The sequence below is a fragment of the Trachypithecus francoisi genome, unplaced genomic scaffold (genome assembly GCF_009764315.1).
Source record: "Trachypithecus francoisi isolate TF-2019V2 unplaced genomic scaffold, Tfra_2.0 Lachesis_group0, whole genome shotgun sequence".
Classification (NCBI taxonomy): Eukaryota; Metazoa; Chordata; class Mammalia; order Primates; family Cercopithecidae; genus Trachypithecus; species Trachypithecus francoisi.
In genome coordinates this window covers 85,117,284-85,140,498 of record NW_022681453.1, presented here as the reverse complement: position 1 = coordinate 85,140,498, position 23,215 = coordinate 85,117,284, and the positions used below count along the sequence as shown (strand labels likewise).

Below are 23,215 nucleotides of genomic sequence, written 5' to 3'. Positions count from 1 at the left end.
TCTACAATATGAATTTCTTTCTGTAAAACTCAGATAATTTAAAAGAATATTTCAGAACAATAATAATTACCATACATTCATCCTTAGAGCCTTCTACATTTTGTAAATATCATTTTATTCCAGATTTTTCTTTTTCTTTTTGAAAATTGAAGCTTAGCTTATTGATGAGTAAGCAAAATTTCTGAGCAAATATTTGGCCAGGATAATTGGCTTCAGGGAATTGTTGTATATTTTACTGATACTCCAACAAGTTAATCTAGTGCTGTAGCTACAAAATAGTTTAAGATATAATCATTTGTGATAAAGAGTATATGCTGCCTGCTAGTTAACTAATCAATGACAAAATTACATAACACACCTCCTAAGAGGCATGCACACTTTCCGAGTTTCAGTATAGGTCAATTCATCCAATAAACAGAGAAAGAAGGGGAGGGCCCAGATAGACTACTAGAAGCAGCACCAAAAAGATCCAAAACAATGTGTGAATCCTGCACTGGCAACCAAGGAATCCAGGTTCTGTCATTAGGACTGACTAGGCAGCCGACATGACCCAAGGAGAAGAAGGAAGAGCATTATGGTATGGGAGCCCACCTGAGAGCCACGTGGGGCAGGGGAGCCCTCACCTCCAGCCAAGGGACGTGGTGAGTGAGTGTGCTACTCAGCCTGGGAAACTGCTTTTTCCATGGAACCATGCTACTCATGGATCAGAAGATCCCACTCAGGAGCCAGTGCTCATCAGGACCTTGGGTACCAACCATGGAGCCATGCAGCTTGGTTAGAACCTGCCTCTAAGCCTGCTGAGTTCCTGGGGGGAGGGACAGCCATCACCAATTCTGTGGATGCCTGCTGTGTAAGCTATCTGGACTCCTTGGTGGAGTGGCAGCAGCCAACACGGCAGCTGCAGGGCCTCCCTGCAGAAACTCCAACTCTAGTAAAGGACTCATGAACAGAACTCTGATCTCCCTAGGACTGAGTACCTAGGGGAATGGGTGGCCATAGTCTCCACAGACCAGCAGATTTAGTCTTTCCTCCTGCTAGCTCTGAGGAATCCCGGATTCCCCCCAGTGCAGCACACCACCTCCACCAAGGCACAGCCAAAGTGCCTCATTAAATGGGTGCTGCTTCCTGTGCCACCCAACTGGGTGAGTCCCACCAAAAGGGGTTCTCAGACATCCTATAGAGAAACAGTCCTACTGGTACCATGCCAGTGTCCCTCAAGGCCAGAGATCCCAGAGGAAGGAGCAGGTACTCTTCTTTGCTGTTCTCTAGCCTCCTTGAGTGACATCTCCAGGCATCGGAGCAAACCAGATGAATAGGGCCTAAAGTGAAGCCCCAGCAAACTTCAGCAGCCCTACGGAAGAAGGACTTGACTACTGAAAGAAAAACGAACAGACAAACAAACAGAAAGTGACAACAACAGCATGAACAAAAAATTTCCCCAGAAAAACTTCATCCAAGGACCAGCAGCCTCAAAGATTGAGAATAGCCAAACTCATGAAGATGAGAAAGAACCAATGTAAAAACGTTGAAAACCCAAAAGGCCAGAGTGCATTTTCTCCTCCAAAGGATCACAGCACCTCTCCAGCAAGGATGCAGAAGGTGGTGGAGGATGAGATGAACGAATAGACAGAAGTGGGCCTCAGATAGTGGGTGATAACAAACTCCTCTGAGCTAAAGCAGCATGTTCTAACCCAATTCAAAGAAGCTAAGAACCTTGATAAAAGGCTAGAGGAGCTGCTAACTAGAATAAACTGTTTAGAGAGGAACATAAATGGCCTGATGGAGCTGACAAATGCAGCATGAGAACTTTGTGAAGCATATACAAGTATCAATAGCTGAACTGATCAAGTGGAAGAAATGCTATCAGAGATTGAAGACTATCTTGGTGAAATAAGGCAAGCAGACAAGATTGGAGAAGAAAGAATAAAACAGAATAAACAAAACATCCAAGTAATGTGGGACTATGTAAAAAGACAACCTATGACTGATTGAAGTACCTGAAGGAGATGGGGAGAATAGAAACAATTTAGAAAGTACACCTCAGAACATTATCCAGAACTTCCACAACCTAGCAAGACAGGCTAATATTCAAATTCAGGAAATACAGAAAACACCATTAAAATACACCACAAGAAGATCAACCGAAAGCCACATGATCATTAGATTCTCCAAGGTCAAAATGAAGGAGAAAATGTTAAGGGCAGTCAGAGAGAAAGGCCACGTTACCTACAAAGGGAAGTCCACCAGACTAACAGCAGATCTCTCAGCAGAAACCTTACAAGCCAGAAGACAGTGGGGGCCAATTCACTATTCTTAAAGAAAAGAATTTTTAACTCAGAATTTCATATCCAGCCAAACTTTGCTCCATAAGCAAAAGTTAAATAAAATATTTTTCAGAAAAACAAATATGGTGGGAATTCATCACCACCAGGCCTGCCTTTCTAGAAGAAATGGATAAATTCCTAGACACGTACATTTTCCCAAGACTAAACTAGGAAGAAATTGAAGCCCTGGATAGACCAATAACAAGTTCTGAAATTGAGAGAGTAATAAATAGCCTACAACCAAAAAAAAGCCCACTACCAGATGCATTCACAGCTGATTTCTACCAGAACTACAAAGAGGAGCTGGTACCACGCCTTCAGAAACTATTCTAAACAACTGAGAATGACAGACTCCTCCCTAACTCATTTTATGAGGCCAGCATCATCTGGACACCAAAACCTGGCAGAGACACAATAAAAAGAACTTCAGACAAATATCTCTGATGAACATTAATGAGAAAATCTTCAGTAAAATACTGACAAACCAAATCCAGCAACACATCGAAAAGCTTTTCCACCATGATCAAGTCAAGTTCATTCCTGCAATGCAAGGCTGGTTCACCATACACAAATCAATAAACATAATCCATCACATAAACAGAACCAATGACAAAAACCACATGATTATCTCAATAGATGCAGAAAAGATCTTCAATAAAATTCAACATCTCTTCATGTTAAAAACTCTCAATAAACTAGGTATATATCGATGGAACATACTTCAAAATAATAAGAGTTATTTGTGACAACCCACAACAAATATACTGAATGGGCAAAAGCAGAAAGCATTCCCTTTGAAAAGCGGCACAGGAAAGGATACCCTCTCTCACCACATCACTCATAGGTAACATAGTATTGGAAGTTCTTGCCAGGGAAAGCAGTGAATAGAAAGAAATAAAGTGTATTTAAATAGGAAGAGAGGGCCGGGCGCGGTGGCTCAAGCCTGTAATCCCAGCACTTTGGGAGGCCGAGATGGGCGGATCACGAGGTCAGGAGATCGAGACCATCCTGGCTAACACGGTGAAACCCCCTTTCTACTAAAAACACAAAAACTAGCCGGGCGAGGTGGCGGGCGCCTGTAGTCCCAGCTACTCGGGAGGCTGAGGCAGGAGAATGGCGTAAACCCGGGAGGCGGAGCTTGCAGTGAGCTGAGATCCGGCCACTGAACTCCAGTCCGGGCGACAGAGCGAGACTCCGCCTCAAAAATAAATAAATAAATAAATAAGAAGAGAGGAAGTCAAGTTGTCTCTGTTTGCACATGATGTGATCCTATATTTAGAAAACCCCACTGTCTCAGCCCCAAAATTCCTTAAGCTGATAAGAAACTTCAGCAAAGTCTCAGGATACAAAATCAATGTGCAAAAATCACAAGAATTCCCATACACCAACAATAGACAAGCAGAGAACCAAATCATGAATGACCTCCCAATTCATAATTGCTACAAAGAGCTATAAAGAGAATAAAATACCAAGGAATACAGCTAACAAGGGACATGAAGGACCTCTTCAAGGAGAACTACAAACCATTGCTCAAGGAAATAAGAGAGGACAAAAATAAATGGAAAAACATTCCATCCTCATGGATAGGGAGAATCAATATCATGAAAATGGCCATACTGCCCAAATTAATTTATAGATTCAATTCTATTCCCATGACATTCTTCACAGAAGAAAAACTACTTTAAGATTAATATGGAACCAAAAAAGAGCCCACATAGCCAAGATAATCTTAAGCAAAACGAACAAAGCTGGAGGCATCACACTACCTGATTTTAAACTATACTACAAGGCTGCAGTAACTAAACCAGCATGGTACTGGGACCAAAACAGACATATAGATCGATAGAACATAATAGAGACCTTAGAAGTAAGACCACACATCTACAACCATCTGATTTTCAACAAACCTGACCAAAACAGCATGGAGAAAGCATTCCTTATTTAATAAATGGTGCTTGGAAAAGTGGCTAGCCATATGCAGTAAGTCAAAATGGGACCCCTTCCTTACACCTTATATACAAATTAACTCAAAATGTATTAAAACCCAAAGCCATAAAAACCCTAGAAGAAAACCTGAGCAATACCATTCAGGACATAGACATGGGCAAAGATTTTAGGGTGAAATCGTCAAAAGCAATTGCAATGAAAGCAAAAATTAGCAAATGGGATCTAATTAAACTAAAGAGCTTCTGCAATAGGAAAATAAACTATCATCAAAGTGAACAGGTGACCTACAGAATGGGAGAACATTTTCACAATCTACCCATCTAACAAAGGCCTAATATCTGGAATCTATAAGGAACCTAAACAAATTTACAAGAAAAAAAAAAAAAAGCCCATCGACAAATGGGCAAAGGATATGAACAGACACTTCTGAAAAGAAGACATTTATGTGGACAACAAGCATAGGAAAAAAAGCTCAACATCTCTGATCATTAGAGAAATGCCAATCAAAACCACAATGAGATACCATGTCATGCCAGTCAGGTGCTGATTATTAAAACGTCAAGAAATAACAGATGCTGGCAAGACTGTGGAGACATAGGAACACTTTTATATCGTTGGTGAGAATGTAAATTAGTTCAACCATTTTGGAAGACAGTGTGGTGATTCCTCAAGGATCTAGAACCAGAAATACCATATGACCTAGTAAACCCATTACTGGGTATATAACCAAAGGAATATAAATTATTCAATTATAAAGATACATGCACATGTATGTTTCTTGCAGCACTATTCCCAACAGCAAAGAGATGGAACCAATTCAAATGCCCATCAGTGATAGACTGGATAAAGACAATGTGGCACATATACACCATAGAATACTATACAGCCACAAGAATGAATGAGATCATGTTATTTGCAGGGACATGGATGAAGCTGGAAGCCATCATTCTCAGAAAACTAACACAGGAACAGAAAACCAAACACCACATGTTCTCATTCATAAGTGAGAGGTGAACAATGAGAACATATAGACACAGGCAGGGGAAAAACAGACACTGTGGCCTGTTAGGGGTGGAGGGAGCAAGGGAAAGGAGAGCAACAGGACAAATAGCTAATGCATGCGGGGCTTAAAACCTGGGTGATGGGTTGATAGGTGCAGCAAACCACCACAGCACATCTATACCTAAGTAGCAAATCTGCACATTCTGCGCATGTATCCTGGAACTTAAAAAAGTAAAAAAGAAAAAAAAAAAAAATAGAGAAAGAAACAAAATAAATGATGTTAATTTTCCTATTTTACATTTACAAGTTGTTACATAAATTGGCAAAGATGGCTCCTGTGTATTGACCTAAAATGTCTCCAACGTTGTTTACTTTTGACAGTAGCCCAAAGTTTACCAGTACTAAACTCAAATCTTAAACATCAAATTATTCAAAATATAGTTCAAAGAAGCATAGTTTTAGTCTGTTAGAGCCTATTTGTATACTCTTCAAAACTTCACCTCATGAATAAGAGTTAGGGAAGGAAGTGGAGCGAGATTGCCAAATAGAACCTTCCAGCAATTATTCTCACCCCCACAGGAACACCTAATTGAGCAAATATCCACACAAGAACGTGCCTTCATAAGAACCACCAATTAGGTTAGTAATCATAGTACCTGGTTTCAACATTGTATCAAGGACAGAGGCATTGAAGAGGAAAAGAAAGACAGTCTTAAATTGCCAACACCACCCCTCCTCCTTCCTCCAGCAGGTTCAGTGGCTGCGGGGTACGGAGAGAGAACATGTACATTTGGGGAAGGGAAAGTCCAGTAGTTGTGGGACATTACATTGGAACTCAGTGGTTCCCTATTACTGTAGAAAGCAACACAGGGCAGAATTCAGCTGGTTCCGGAGCATTTGAACCAGTCCTAGCCAGAAGAGAACTGTTTATCCCAGCAGTCAGGACCTGATTCCTGGTAAACTCCACCACCATGGGCTAAAGCACTCTGAGGTCACAAGAAAACCTGAAAGGCAATCTAGAACACAAGGACTACAATTCCTGAGCAATTCCTGCAATTCCTGGTGCTGTACTGGGCTAGCATTGGACAAATCATCCACATGGAAACAAAGAAACATTGGACTTAATCTGCACTACAGACCAAATTGACCCAGTAGAAATTTACAGAACATTTTATGCAGCGATAGCAAAATACACATTTTTCTTCTCAGCTCATGGATCATTCCCAAGGATAGACCATATCTTAAGCCACAAAACATGTTTTAAACAATTCAAAAAAAATTGAAATCGTGTCAAGTATATTATCTGCTCACAATGGCATAAAACTAGAAATCAATAATCAGAGGTCCTTTGAAAGCTACACAAACACATGGAAATTAAACAATATGCTTCTGAGTGTTCAGAGGGTCAATGAAGAAATTAAGAAGAAAGTGGTAACATTTTGAAACAAATGAAAATGGAAACACATGAAATCAAAACTTATAGGATGCAGAAAAAGCAGTACCCAGAGGAAAGTTTAAAACAAAAAGCACTGACTTCAAAAGAGGAGAAAAACTTCAAAAAAACAACCTAACAATGCATATTAAAGAATTAGAAAAGCAAGAACAAACCAAACCCCAAACTGGTAGAAGAAAGCAAATTATAAAGATTGCAACGGAAGTAAATAAAATTGAAATGAAGAAAATAATACCAAAATGAAACCAAAAGTTTGGTTTTTGAAAAGCTAAACAAAATCCGCAAACTTTTAGCCAGACTAAAAAAGAGAGGGAAGAACCAAATAAATATAATCAGAGATGAAAAGAGTCATTAAAACTGGCAATGCAGAAATTCAAAGAATCATTAGAGACTGTGAGCAATTATATGCCAATAATTTGAAAAATCTAGAAGAAATGATTAAATTCCTAGACACAACCTACTAAGATTTAACCATTAAGAAATCTGAAACCTGAGCAGATCTATGAAAAGTAATGAGGTCAAAAATGTAATAAAAAGTCTCCCAGCATAGGAAACCTGGGACCTAATAGCTTCGCTGCTGAAATTTACCAAACATTTCAAGAAGAATGAATACCATTTTTACTTCAACTATGGGAGTAAGGATTACTTCCAGACTCACTCTACAAGGTCATTATTGTCCTGATACCAATATCATACACAGAAACATCATTACAAAAAAAAAAAAAAACTTATAGGCCAATAACTCTGATGAGCATTAATGCAAACATTCTCAACAAAAGATTAGTTTGGTGCAAAAGTATTTGCGATCTTTGCAATTAAAAGCAACGGCAAAATCGCAATTAATTTTGCATCAACCTAATACTAGCAAACCAAATGAAAAACACATAAAAAGGATCATTCATTACAACCAAGTGGGTTTTATCCCAGGGATGCATAGATGGTTCAGCATAAGCAAATCAATCAATGTGGTACGTTATATCAACAGAATGAAGGACAAAATCCGCATTACCATTTTGATTGGTACAGGAAAAGCATTTGATAAATTCAATTTTCCTTCATAATAAGGAAAATTGGTATAAATACTGGGTATAAAAACGGTAAAAATACTGGGTATAGAAGGAACACTTCAACTCAATAAAAGCTGTATGTGACAGACCCACAGCCACTATTATACTGAACAGGGAAAAAAACGAAAGTCTTTCCTCTAAGATCTGGAACAAGACAAGGATGCCCACTTTCATCACTGCTATTCAATATGGTAATGGATATCTTAGCTAGAGCAGTCAGACAAGAGAAAGAAATAAAGCACATCCAAATTGGAAAGAAATAAATCAAATTATGCTTGTTTGCAGGTGATATAATCTTATATATGAAAAAAAACCTAAAGACCGCACCAAAAAATGATTAGAACTAAAAATTAAGTTGCAGGATACAAAATCAATGTACACGAATCAGCAGCATTTCTATGTGCCAATAGTAACAATTTGAAAAAGAAATCAAGGAATAATCCCATTTACAATGGCTATAAGTAAAATTAAATACCTAGGAATAAACTGAACCAAAGAAGTGAAAGATGTCTACAATGAAATCTATAAAACATTTATGCAAGAAATTGAAGGGGAAACAAAAACTGAGAAGCTATTCCATCTTCATAGATTGGAAGAATCAATATTGTTAAAATGTCTATATTACGCAAAGCATTCTGCAGATTCAATACAATGTCTGTCAAAATAACAACAACATTCTTCACAGAAATAGAACAAATAATACTAAAATATATAGGGACTACAAAGACTAATAGTCAAAGCCATGCTTAGCAAAAAGAAAAAAACTGGAGTAATTGCATTTCCTGACTCCAAATTATACTACACAGCATGGCAGTATAACCAAAACAGCATGATACATAAAAGCAGACACATAAACCAACAGAACAAAATAGAGAAATTAGAAATAAATACATATATCTACAGTGGCTCATTTTCAACAAAAGTTCCAAAAACATACACTGGGGAAAAGAGTCTCTTCAATAAATGATACTGGGAAAACTGGATATCTGTAGGTACAAGAATAAAACTTGACCCCTATCTCTCACCATATTTTAAAAAACCAAAATGGATTGCAGACTTAAGCCTAAGACTTCAAACCATGAAACTACTAAAAGAAAACATTAGGGAGACTCTCCAGGACACTAGACTGGGCAAAGATTTCTTAAGCAATAACCCACAAGCACAGGCAACCAAGGCAAAAATGAACAAATTAAATCACATCATGTTAAAAAGCTCTGCATAGTGAAGGATACAATCAACAAAGTGAAGAGATAACTCAAGGAATGGGAGAAAATATGTGCAAACAACTTATCTGACAAGGGATTAATAACCAAAATATGTAAGGACAGCAAACAACTCTTGAGGTAAAAATCTAATAATCTGACTAAAAAATACGCAAAATATCGTAACAGTTATTTCATAAAAGAGACATACAAATGGAAAACAGGTATATGAAAAGATGCTCCACATCATTGATCATCAGAGAAAAGCAAATCAAATCTACAATGAGATATCATCTCACTCCAGTTAAAATGGCTCTTAACCAAAAGATAGGCAATAACTAATGCTGGCGAGGAAGTTGGGGAAAGGAAACCCTCACACAATGTTCATGGGAATGTAAATTATTATAATCACTATGAAGAAAAGTTTGGAGATTTCTCAAGAGATGAAAAATAGAGCTACCACATTATATTATAAAGTAATCCTTCTGCTAAGTATATATCCAATAGAAAGGAAATCAGCATATAGAAGAGATATTTACACTCCTGTATTCATCGCAAAACCATTCACAATAGCAAAGATTTGGAAACAAGGGTCTATTGACAAATGAACAGAGAAAACGTTCCATATGCAATGGAGCACGATTCCACCACACACACACACAAAAGTGAGATCCTGTCGTTTGCAACAAAATGGACAGAACTGGAGATCATTATGTGAAGTGAAATAAGCTGGGCACAGAAAGACAAACTTCTCATGTTCTCACTTATTTGTGAGAGTTAAAATTTAAACAACTGAATTCATGAGAATAGAAAGTAGGATGACAGTTACCAGAGGTTGAGAAGAATACTGGAGATGGGATGTGATTGAGGAATGGGGTTAATGAGTACAAAAATTAGAAAGCATGAATATGCTCTAGTATTTGATAGCATATCAGCATGACTATAGTCAATAATAATTTGATTGCACATTTAAAAATAACTAAAAGAGTATAATTGGATTATTTGTAACACAAAGGATAAATGGTTCAGGTGATGAATACCCCATTTACCATGAAGTTATTATTACATATTGTAGTAGAATAGTCCATATTCATTAAGGAAAATTTTTGTATTATGCTATTACTTCTTATAGGAACATGATTATTTCTGGATCATAAATGTAAGTAATAACTTATATGATATTGAACAGTATGTGAAAACAATTCCAATTATAAAAATGTAACACCCTAATTGTCTTCTATAAAATTATTTTATTGACAAAAAATATTACCAAAGTATGTTTTTAAATATTCAGAGTTCAGAAAATAGCAAAAACTTACAGCTCTTTTCAATCAACACTCAAATTTTTCTCCCACACCCTATATTATAGTCAGTAATGTCCCCAATTTTTTGTACATGTTTACACACATAGGCACAAAAATATGGAATTATACTTTTCATTATATTGTTATGTGCTTTATTTAATCAACATTATAATTAGGGCTTTACCTCATCTCTTTAGTGGTGGTGGTATAATAAGACTATCCCATACATTTTCTAATCATTTTCTTAACTTGGAATATTTTTTTTTAAGTTATCACCATTTAAAATATAAAATATAATCAGCATTTATAAACATTATTTTTTCTGCACATATGTGAATATATCTAAGATCTAAACTCCTATAAGTGAAAGACTGAGGCAAAGAAGGTATATACATTTAATAGTTACTGCCAAATTGCTTTCCAGAAGTAATGCAACCAAGCAACACTGCTGTCCAAATAATTTGCGAGTGCCTATTTTGATTTTATTCTGGTTAAGAAAGCAGATAATTAGTCTTTAAAATTATTATAATTTGATGGATTTAAAAACTTTGCAATATTGTTTTAATTTTATTGTTTCTCATTATTAGTGACTATGTATCTATTTATAGGTTTATTGGACATATACATTTATTCTTTGGGGAGATACTAATTATCAGCCATTGCCCGTTTTTATATTTGCTTGTTTTTTCCAAATAAAAATAGTAATTATATATACATATGAAAGCATATGTTAATCCAATTACTATGATTTATGTTACAAACTCCTTCTTTCAGTCTATTTCTTGTTTTTAACATTGTGTATATTATTAATTTTTGCCACTATGTCTGCCATTTATATAAGTGATGAACACATGACTGGGGAGGAAAAAAATAGCAAAATCTTACAGCTCTTTTTAATCAACATTCAAATCCTTCTCCTACACTCTGAATTATAATACTGATTACTGTCCCACGATTTTTTGTAAATATTTGATTTATATATGGGGGTGGAAAGAAAAAAAACAAACACTGAATGATATTAAGTGAAAAAAAATTAAATTTATCCTTATTCTGTTCTTCATTTACTACAGTTAGGTATTTTCATATAATTCTGTTTTTAGTTATTCAACGGTTAATAAGAGAATTTTAAACAACTGATTCTACAATCATTTCTTGAGTTATCACAATTGCATAGTGTCCATTGATAATTCTTCTCAGTTTTCAATTTTATGCATGTAGCTCAATCTGGCTCAAAGTGTGATGTATTTTTATTTTATTTTACATAACAGTCTTCGGGGCGAATTATTTTAGAAGTTCAATTATATCATCAAGAACTCAGTTTCTTTCTAATATGTTTTGCCATCTTCACTACTAATTTTATCTTTACAGGTAGCAAATTGGTTACTCAAGTTCTAGGCTTCAGAAAGCTCACACAAAATCCAGAGGAATAATAATGTGTTCTCTCTCAGGGTTAAACTATTCTCACAAGGTGCTCAACAATCTTCCTTTCACTACACATTGGCTGAGATTAAGTTGCATGTTCATTCTTGAGCTAGTTAATTACTGGGAAGAATAATTAGTTTGTACTTTAATCCAGGCTTCTGCTTGAGGTGAGAAAGTTGTCAATTTCTTCTGAGATACACAGCTTTGAGGGAAATGTGAATACACTGACAGTATTGATAGTTGATTAGGAAGCAAAATGATGGTAATGGGACACGTTGATAGGCAACATCATTATAGATTCTAACATGAGGAAATAACATACTTGCACTTTCCTTCTACTGATATATATTTTTTTAATTTCTAAAACATTTTAAATGGAAATATTTTTAGACAAGTTTGCGAATTAGTTTTACCCAACTTCTCCTAATAATCACATCTTTCATAACCATAGTATAATGAGCAAAACCAGGAAAGTAACATTAGTGTGATACTGTTAACTAAACTATGAGACTTTTAGTATTGCTAGTTATATTCTGTAGTTTGTTTCCTATGTATTTTAAATATGAGACATCAATTCTTTGCATTATTTTAAGAACCTCAGACTGAATCTTGATCCTTCATATGGCAAAACAAGAAATTAATATCTTTACTCTAAAACTTATTTTTTCTACTTCAACAGTCTCCTTCACTAGCAATTTCTATCTGTATTACTTTAGGTTTACATGATTTATAATACACTGAACTTTATTTGTAAGACTTTTTTTTTTATTTTTTGTGGAAGATAAATGCTACGTGAGCAATGTTAATTTCAAAATTTGTAACAGCTCTACAGTTGTGAGTTTCTTGGCCAATATTTACTTAGAAATTAGATTTTAAAGAAAAACGTCAATTTTATGTGTATTAGTTAGAAATGTTTGCTCCATTAAGCTTCCCCAATTAATGATAAATAAAGTAGTTAATTAGGACAATGTGAACCAGATGTCTGTATCCTTCCTGCAGCACAAAATTAAACTTATTTTCGGGTTTTCTTTTTTTTTTGATACAATAATCTGCCTTTTATAACTACTTGCTAAATTTTCAGGTGCCTCTTAACTATATCTGATAACTTATAATTGGTTTTCTTTACTATTTATTGAGTTCACTCTTCTCTCTTTAAATCATTTTTAATGATTGTTGGGTCATTTAATTCATTCTCAGGAATTCATATATTGTCTACTTGTTACTCCAAAAATCATTTTCACGTATATTGTTCTTCTGAGCCCCATCTTGTAAATATTCAGTACTTTACATTTATTTTAAGCCTCACATATTCAAAAGTGAACTTTGTATTGCTTCAGTAAAAATGACTTTATTTTCCTATACCACATAAGCATTTCTATCCAAATAAATTTTTGACATCTAAATTATTTCACCTATGCAATTAAGTAAAAATTTATAAATTCTGCCAATTTTACCTCCAAAATATATACTGACTTGTTGCGTTTTCTCCATCTTAATAGGCATATGCCTAGTTCAGGCCAGAATTATCTCCCCTTCTACCAAAGCACAACTCATAATTATGTGGTGATATCCCAGTGGTCATCCTATATAACACTCACCTCCTCTCAATATTCTCCATGGTGTAATCATCATGATTTGCTTAAAATATAAATCAGACCCTGACTGCTGAAAAACAATTATCCATGGGTTCCTTGCATTTCTGCATGTCTTGCAAATGGAAGCAGTTGTCTATCTTTGCTCTAGACTATTTTGAAGGATATTTATAGAGTAAAGAGATAATTTTCAAAGATAATGTATCTCATGCTAGACCCAAGTGTAAGCATGTTTATTCTCCTTTATAATGAAGATCACATCCTTTCCTGGAGAAAGGGCAGGCTGTCCATTACAAAAGATTTATGTTCTGTAAGTTCAGAGTCCCTCTCTTGCAACAGCACCTATTCATTGCTTGTCTCAGTGTCCATCTGGGCCCATCTGTGTTGCTGATGTGGGACTTGGAAATAAGAAGAACTGGAACAAATATGTAGATCCTCATGCTGCTTGCAATGCTGTGAATGACAATGGCTTTTGTCTCTGGTTCAAGAGTCTCAAGTCTTCTATCAGCATTCCTAATTCTGTCAGGCTCATTATAACCTTGCAAGTAAATTCTCCAACTAATTATATTTCTTAATAGTCCATTTCTCTCTCTCTCTCTCTCTCTCTCTCTCTCTCTCTCTCTCTCTCTCTGTCTCTCTCTGTCTCGTGAGCATGCATTAGTATTTTACTATAATATCTTAAAGAAAATCTGGTGTCTTTGTAGAATCTGAGATGTTCTGCAGGATCCATATACATCATTCTCATTTAGTATAGTGCCACTCTCTGATTTACTTACTGCAATTTAGCCATTCCAGCCTTTCTTCGGTTTCTGAAATATGTCAGAGTTTTTCTTACTTCATGGCTTTCCCTCTATCCTCTTATCCTAATATGGTTCTCCTTCTTAACCTTTAAGAATCTGTCTCCTCACTTCCTAAAAGAAAGTCTATCTTAACCAACCTCTCACTCCTTCATCCTCACACCCATACCATTGTTCTCAATCAGCTACCTGATTTCTTTCCTCCTAGTTCTCACCACAGTGTAATATTTGACTAGTTATTTGTTTTGTCTGTTTTCCCACTAGGTTGTATGGCTAAATCTCAGCACAAAGTTGGAATACAGTAGATTTTCATTATGTACTTGTCATACCTAATGTGGTTGTGTATATATGATTTTCTATGTCAATAGTGTATGGGAAAAATAAACATTTATTTATACAGTTAATAGATTTCTAGATGCACTGGAAATTTATTATAAACTAGAAAAGAACCATAGTGTCCTAAAATCCACAACATGTAATCAATAAATTTACCTTAACTCTATATCCACATAGTAGTTATTCTAGTGTTAAAACATGAAGTGAAAAATAAACATTTGTTTTCATTGATTGACATTATATCTATATGAGTACGTTACTGAAGACAAAGAGAATGGACTAGATAGAGTTTTTGGAAAATATAGAATATAGTTGGGATCAGCAAAATAATAAACGATGTGTCTTTGGCTTTTTGAAATTGTACTTTTCTTTCTCTATGATTTAATTTCAAATTAACCAAATATTTGGGTCTGCTGAGTTTTCTAACAGCTTTGAAACAGGAAGGTCAATTGTCTTAGTTAAGAGCTATATTTAAAGCAATAATTGAAACCCTTGACTTAGTCACAAATGCACTATATATTATTCAGTTGGTGGTGGGAGATGCATGTATATTTCTGCTGTAAATGGGGCTCTTAAAGATGCTCTATGACAGAGTGTGTGAAGTGCAACCTCAGAGTGGGCATCTCAGATTATCCCAGTGACAATAGCTCCTAAACTGCTAGTAAAACTATATCTAAAAGGATAAAAATTGCAGGTCACTGGTAATTGCAGAAAGGGCCACTTGGCTTCTTTTGTTGACAGAAATACAGTTTTCCAAGTTAAACTGATCGATGCAAAGAATTCTGTGAGTTACATGAACAGCAATAATTCAAAAAACTCCCATCATTGCTGCAATATCTTAAACACAGCACTTACTATCTCAGTCTTCCATGGGGCCCATCATTCACCCAAATGATGAAGAGTCCACTCTGGATTAAAGACTTATCTGAGTCTGAGTAGTGGCCCTGGGGCATATATTAGGGAATCTTGAACAAGCAGGTAGAAAGTGTTAATGTTATTTTGTTGTTTGTTTTAACTTAAAGGGAACTAAATATCATAAACACTTTTCAGGGCTTTATCAGGCTCTGATTTTTACAGTTTCTTGGAGAGAAAAATCTCAATGGCAGAATGCAAAAATGAGAAAGGTATTACTAAGAGATAAGAAAGATATATGAATACTGAAATTATACCTCACTAGAGAGATACAATTTAATCAAAGGTAGGAAGAAATGAAAACAAAGTAGAAACAAATAGTTCTTTCTTTTCATACCCATTAAAATTTTCTTAAGAAATCTTAAGACTTGCAGAGCCAAATGTGTAAACCAGCCAGAGGGACCGCAGTGGCAGGGTCATGTTGGCACCATCAAGAGGGAGTGTGGGGTGAAACTGGCTGCAGGGACCCAGTGACTGAATGGGAGGCATTAGGTTTTGACAAGTTTATATCACGCATGAGTATAAGCTAGTCATGCTTGGCTCAGGAGGCACTGGAAAGTCTGCTCTGCCTTTACAATTCGTCCAAGGAAATTATGTTGAAAATTATGATCCTACGATTGAAGACTCTTACAGAAAGCAACTTGAAATAGATGCACAATAATGTATGCTTGAAATCTTGGATACCACAAAAACAGAAAAATCTTCAGCAATGAGGGATTTGTACATGCAAAATAAACAAGGCTTTGCATTAGTTTATTTCATCATAGCACGGTCCACATTTAATGATTTCCAAGATCTAAGAGAAAAGATTCTTCAAGTTAAAGACATTGATGATGTTCCAATGATTCTTGTCAGTAAAAATTGTGACTTGGAAGATGAAAGAGTTGTAGAAAAGGAACAAGGTCAAAATCTAGCAAGACAGTGGGCCAACACTGCATTCTTATAATCTTCTTCAAAATTACAAGTAAATGTTAATTAGCTATTACCCAGTGGAACAAATTAACAAAAATTCCAGTGGCTGGGAAGGCTTGCAAAAAGTCATGTCAGCTGGTTTAATATACTGAATGCCTTGTAGCTCTGAGCTAGGTCTGAAGAACTGTTGCCCAATTCAACAGTGCATCCTAACTTTGTTAAACCTACCAACATCTTAGACTTTCCTATTGTGGTGTCCCTTAAGAGATGGATGAAAGCTCCTACATCAGTTTGCAAATTCTTATCATGTTTCAATATCACAAGTTAGATTTTTATTCAAATATATAATAGTCCTAAGTATATAGCTGGTAAAATCAGATCTATATCAAATACACTAAGAAAAATTCTTCATCCACTAACGTGGTATATGTCTGAAAATGATGTGCTGTATCCTTTAACATGCCCCATACTTTGTATTGAAGAGTACAATAATGTAAATCCTAAACACACCACTACTTTAGCATAATAAAAGAAAGTCCAGGCTCCTATAAAGACTATTCTAGAAAACTTTCCTTCTTTGATATTTGTAGCTTATTGTAATTTTTAAAAATAAATTCAAGGTCTTTATCATTGTATTGTACAAAATAAGTACTTTGATCAACATAGATATATAGTTTTATAAGTTTTCAAAAAAACTGTGGAGTCAGTAATCTTGTCTTTAAAATATGGTAGTCCCATCAGTATAATGTCTTAGATTAAACATGTTGCCTTTCATATCTGTTGGGAAGGAAATGCCGAGATTTTTCAAATCTCTTACTATATGTTTGTTTTTTTGTTTACCTGGTGAACAGTGTTTATACTTTTATGGATATTAGGGTTCTACAACAAGAAGTATATATTTTCAAGCAATTATTTGATGATTTAACATTTTTTGTAAATCATTTCAGGCTTCTACATCTATAGATTCTCATTGTGAATCCCTTACTTGCTCATGCATAAGTGTATTTGAAATACCAAATATACAGTTTTAGTATTTTTGCCTGTTAGTGATTGTATCATGTATGTAATGTTTTAGTCGATATGTTAAATCAAGCTTGTTCAACCCATGGCCCATAGGCTGCATGCAGGCCAGGATGGCTTTGAATGCAGTCAAACACAAATTTGTAGATGTTCTTAAAACATTATGAGAATGTTGGCGATTTGCTTTTTTTAAGCTCATCAGTGATTGCTAGTGTTAGTGTATTTGATGTATGGGACAAGACAATGCTTCTTCTTGCTATGTGGCCCAGGGAAGCCAAAAGATTGGACACCGCTGTGCTAAATGATATATAAGTACTGTGGATGCCAACGTGAGAAGTAATTTTATCATGTGTAAATGATCTCAAGGCCCAACTTGCATAACTGTTGTTGCTTTATTTACAATGCCTTGTTACTTTGTATGCATTAGCTTTTCCATGTAAAGACTGTGTGTCTGTCTATCAGGGAGCCACAGTATTTAAATTGACCACCCTAATGTTACAGCTACTTCGAGGTGGCTAAATGTAAACCAAAATCCTTAATTAAAGTGGTACAATGTTGTATAACTTATCATCAGTAGTTCAATAAATTTGGATTGCCATGTGAGGGTCTGGATTTTTCTTCTAAAGGAAAGAGATTTTGAGATTTATTTGTTTATCTCTTTTACCATAGGAAGGAATAATAATTGTACACCCATTCAGAAACACGTGTCTATGTGTGTGTGTATTCACTCATGTAAGTCAGTGGCAGAGACCAAAGAATGAGTGGTTGATAGAATATGAATTGATTCAGTCATTCTTTATAATCTATGCCTAGAAAAATCACAACTGTCAAGAACATTGGATAATTGGAAGTGCAAGAAAGGAGAAACTCTTCTAGGGAAAACTCTTAGGAGTCCAGTTAGATATTCCTTCTTATTTTTTTCCTAGGGATAATCCTAACTGCAAAATTTAAAAACAAGATATAAATTTTCCCATTTTCTATGTTAGTCTCATTAAGAGTGGCACACTTCCTCCATAGAAAGGAAACTATGTGTTTCAAAGACAATATTCTTTTAAATAGAGTGAGAATTAAGCCGTTAAAATCAATTTGGTAGACCTATTTATGTGTTTCTGTTCATTTTTTCCTACCTGAGTATAGTTGTAGAGGAAGTCCAACTATGCTTTCCAAATAAAATAGAGGCTGATCAGTTAAATTTGAATTTCAGAGAAAAAGCAAATAAATTTTAGCATAACTTTGTCCCAAATATTACAAGAAACATAATAATGCTTGAAAAAATAAATGTTGCTTATCTAAAGTTTAATTTTACTTGGAATTCCTGATTTTATTGCTAAATCTTATAAGCCCAGATCTAGGGCACTAAGAGCCTACCATGACGTCATCAATTACGCAGTGAGGGAGAAGGAAAGAACTTAATGGCAGAGTGATCAGGTTAAATTGAACGACTTCTCAAATTTAACATTGATGAGTCTAGAGTAGAGGGATCTACAATTGAGATTTTATAAAAATCTATTCTTGGCTCATAGAAATATTATTAACCAGCTATATTTCTAATTAGGAATTTCACTTCAGTGACTATGTATAGTAAGTGCCAATACATTTATAGTTCTATTTATCTGTCTGTAAGAACTCATACCTTTCTTGTTAAAACAAAAAGTAGGAAGGTTTCTTCACATTAAACTATAGTGTTTCTTGGACTAGGTTATTTGAGCATTATAAAGAAACTTTGTAATTTAGTTGGTTTTCATGTGGATGATTTTACGATTTTTTAGAAAAGTGAAGAATGCATCAAGATATGATATCTTATTGAGTTTTTTTGTCATTTCAATTGGTGTTTGGAAGATGGTACTATCTGGCTCTGTTGAGCACTCATTCTGCTCTGATTCTAAACTTCAATCTCTTATGAGTAGATTGAAAAGACAGTAACAGGTTCAAGTGTATCCTTTAAGTTGTCTAGTTTAAACAACTTTTCAAAGATTTCTTTTGATGAATGTATTATTCACAAAGATAAATGTGCATGCTTAATAAATGGATTCATTGATTAATAAATCAACTAGTGAATATATTAACAGTCTGTTTTAAGTCAACGGTAGTATGACGTGGTTACTATTTATAAATAAGGACTATTTGTAATTCTTATCTGTAAAACTCCCCTGTGCCAAGAACTCTTCTAGACATTGAAGATACAGCAAAGAAAGGAACAGAAAATTGTCTGCTTTTGTGGGGGCTATCTTTTAAAGTGAGTGTCAGACTATGAATAATACAGATGGATAAAATAAATAAGTAAAATGCACAGTATATCAGTGGGAGAGAAGTTCAATAAGAGAAAACATAAATCAAAGAGGGAAGATAAGGAATGCAGGGAGAAGTGAGTATTTAGTTTTAAGTTGAAAAGGGAATGACTCACTGAGAAGGTGACAAATGAACTAAGACTTGCAAAAGGTGAAGCAACATCTGGGCAGAAAGAACAATATGTGCAAATTTCTATGATGCAAGAATGTCTGGATTGTCCTAGGGACAAAAAAGGAGGCCAATGAATTTAAAATAGAGTAAGTTTGATGAGAGTCTTTAAGTCATTGGAAGAGAAAAAAAAATGATGCTTATTGTACAAGGCATTAGTTGAATTATCTACACGAATGTCAGAAACACCAAGAAAGATAATATCAGTGCTAATGGAAAAAGACAGTCACCAAGAAACTTAAAGATCCTAGAAATACCAGAAAGTGCTTATGGATTATTAGATGACTTCAAGATAAAGGGTAGTGATTTAATGATGTTTTACTCATCTTCAGGCCCAGTGGTCTCTAAAGTATTGGTAACAAAACAGTCATCCTTTCTGCAAGCTGGACAGGACAGGCAATTTTTCCTTGGAAGAGGAATGTAGGAGTACTTTCTCAAAAGACATAAAATACTCAAGGGTTTTAATGGTTCTGGCAGGCAGAGTGGAAAGTTTCAGGTGTTCAAAAGATGTGAGGGATGGAACAGAAAGGCAGTGTAGCGAGGGATTCTGGGTATGGGAAAAGGACTGAAGTCTTGTATTTTCTTATGAAGATGAGTGAATTATCAGAAACAGAGGAAAAGGGTGGAATGATATTTGTGCTGATACAACCAAGGCAGCTAATGATTGCGAAGTTGTTAATGTTAGGGGAATATTAGGGTATCGCCAGAATCTGACAGGGTTCCAGGGCTCCTCCTGGATGTGTGCTGTGGGGAGAATAAAGGCCAGCAAAGAAGTGGCCTTTGAGGCTGCCAACTGACATCTCTAGAGATGAATCAGAACCAGTAACACAGGCTCCCATGCTGAACATTAAGTTTTTTATTTAACACTTATTCTAGAAACTAAAATTTATGTTTCTAGACATTCACTTTGAGAATTATGAATGTATTAACACATTATGTTATTTTAAAAAATTAATAGATACCTTACTATATCTACCCTGGAATAATACAATAGAGGAAGATTACACTATTTTAGTTAGCCACAAGAAAGTAGATGTAAGAAGTATTTCTGCGTGTGTGCATGTGTGTGTGTGTCTGTGTGTTTTTGCATCTGTGCATATGTCTACATACAAATATTAATACCATTTACATCTATATGTATGTTCATTTATGGTTATATATATAATATATATATATATATAGATAGATAGATAGATATCTCAATATGATACAATATGCAGAAGGGGAAAAAAGATACCAGAAAGTCACACAGAAAGATATGTCTTTTCATCAAAACTTGAAACATTGTCTATTGACTCTTTGGTTAAATCCAACCTTGATTATATTCAGAACAAATATAATTTTCAAAGATAAATTCTGGAGATTTAATTGCCACTGTTTCCTCTTACTACAATGGCTACACACAAGTTGATTATATTTTATTTTTCCCTTGTTTGAACAAACTTATCTTGAGAAGTCATTAAAACAAGCTTAATACATGATGTTAAACTGTAACATCAAGGATTTTATGCAGGTATTATTATATTTGCATAATGGATTCTCTTTAAATTGGTTGCAGAAACATTTATTACCTAGGGCTTCTATTATAGCAAAGCATAATGTACCACACTAAAAACATTGATCCCCATCTGGTTTAGAGATTGCCTAATGGTATAATGATATGCGTGCTCTAGAAGATGTAGAAAGGATATTATGTGGCTTGAAAGACACTTTGCTTTATAGGTTTCAGCAGGAACATGATTGCTAGAACTTACTTATAAGGTCCTAATCTTGTTTATAACTTACAGGAAAATACGTTTTTTCTTAACCTTTATGTTTCAAAAGAAATATCTACATGTTACCTTAGTGGCCTTTAAGATCAGCTAGGGATTTTCCTGTTAGTAGTTTAAGAAAAGAACGAATATAGCAATTATGCTGCATGTCTTATTTCATGGGTTTACTGAGTGACCCCAGGCAGTACAGTAAATATTATTATTCAAAAGAAAGTCATGCGAGGAGGAGACTTAAAAAAAAAAAAAAAAAAAAAAAACACTGATATTGGTGTGTGGTAAAGCCATACAATAAATAAGTTGCCTACAAATAAACACAGTGGTAATTTGGTTACACACCAAATTCTAAGAAGCTCCTTCTAGCCAACTGAAACTAATTTTCACACAGTGAATTTAAATCAAGGAAATCAATTTATTTTAAGGTTCTACTGAGAAGATGTTGATTCCTTATTTTTTTTTAACTAAAATGGAAAAGGAAATTGACCTTCATTTTTCCCATTTCCCATTCTGAATTCTCCCTCTTCACCTATTTTATCAAATCTTCTTTCAGAGGAATAGATGTCTCCTCCCTGCTCCTTCCTTCACAACTTTTTCATCCATGATTCATAGATCTATAGTACCCAACTATGTGTCAGAGTTAAAATATAACCTCTCAGACCTCAAGAATCTCTCCTAAGTGAGCAAAGGATTAGTAATCATTGCCATTTACATATCCTGTTAGATCATCAAAGCTGACTGCACGAGGTCTATTCTCTTACCTATTTCCTTCACCAACTGATCAAAATTAGATTCTTTTACTCATTATTTTACTTTTATGACTACATCTCCATATCATTTTTCCAGAAAGATAAGCCTAAAATTTTAATCTTTGACTCTTCACTGTCTGTTCTCTTTTACTAAATTAGTTATCAAGTTAATTCAAGATTACTGACATATTATTAGTTTAAAACTTTCATATCACTTGATTACCTTTTCATTGCCATTGCATTGCTTTAGGTTCTCAGAACTTATGACCACTTATCTTAAATGTATTATAATTTCTTAACTGGTAGGCCTATCTCATACTCTTCAAGTTTGTAACTGTCTTATACAGCATGTGTAGCTGTTTTCTGTTTTCTTCTCTTTCATAACTATACTTATCTGCCTATTTCCTATTGTTTATTTTCTACATTTTGCATTATCTACCTTTGTCTGGAAGTAAGGCTCTTCAAAAATCTGATTTTCTTTCACTTTCTCTAGTTCTATCTAACAATATTCCTTTACTTATATTTAGCATTTATGTGAAGTTACATTTCTCACACTGGGATTAGATACCATTGCTATTTCCTGTGTATTCCTTTGCTGTGTATTGACTAATGGAATATCTTTAAAAAACCTACAAATTCTATAAGGCCCAAATTAAAGATTACTTCTTAAATACAGCCATTCCTGAACAATCTGCTTAAAATTTTTTCCCTTATTCAACCTCTTTTTGTAGTGTTTGCTATATACTAGGTGGCTCAGTAGGAGAAAAACTGTGTATCTCCTTTTACATTCCAGACATTATGATACTCTCTGTGGACACGCCAATAATATTCAAACATTACTTGTTTAAAGAAGCAAATATTTATTCCAATTTTTAAGCTTTGGGGGAAAGAACTTCAGAATTCTAATGATAACATTTTGTAAATTATATGCTTTTAAGAACCAAATTAAAATG

At 34.8% G+C, this 23,215-nt stretch overlaps 1 pseudogene; it reads left to right on the top strand.

The window, feature by feature from the left end:
- The window catches only part of LOC117078326, a 102,557-nt pseudogene extending 86,220 nt beyond the window's left edge, over positions 1 to 16,337 (top strand).
- Positions 16,338 to 23,215: the final 6,878 nt, after the last annotated feature.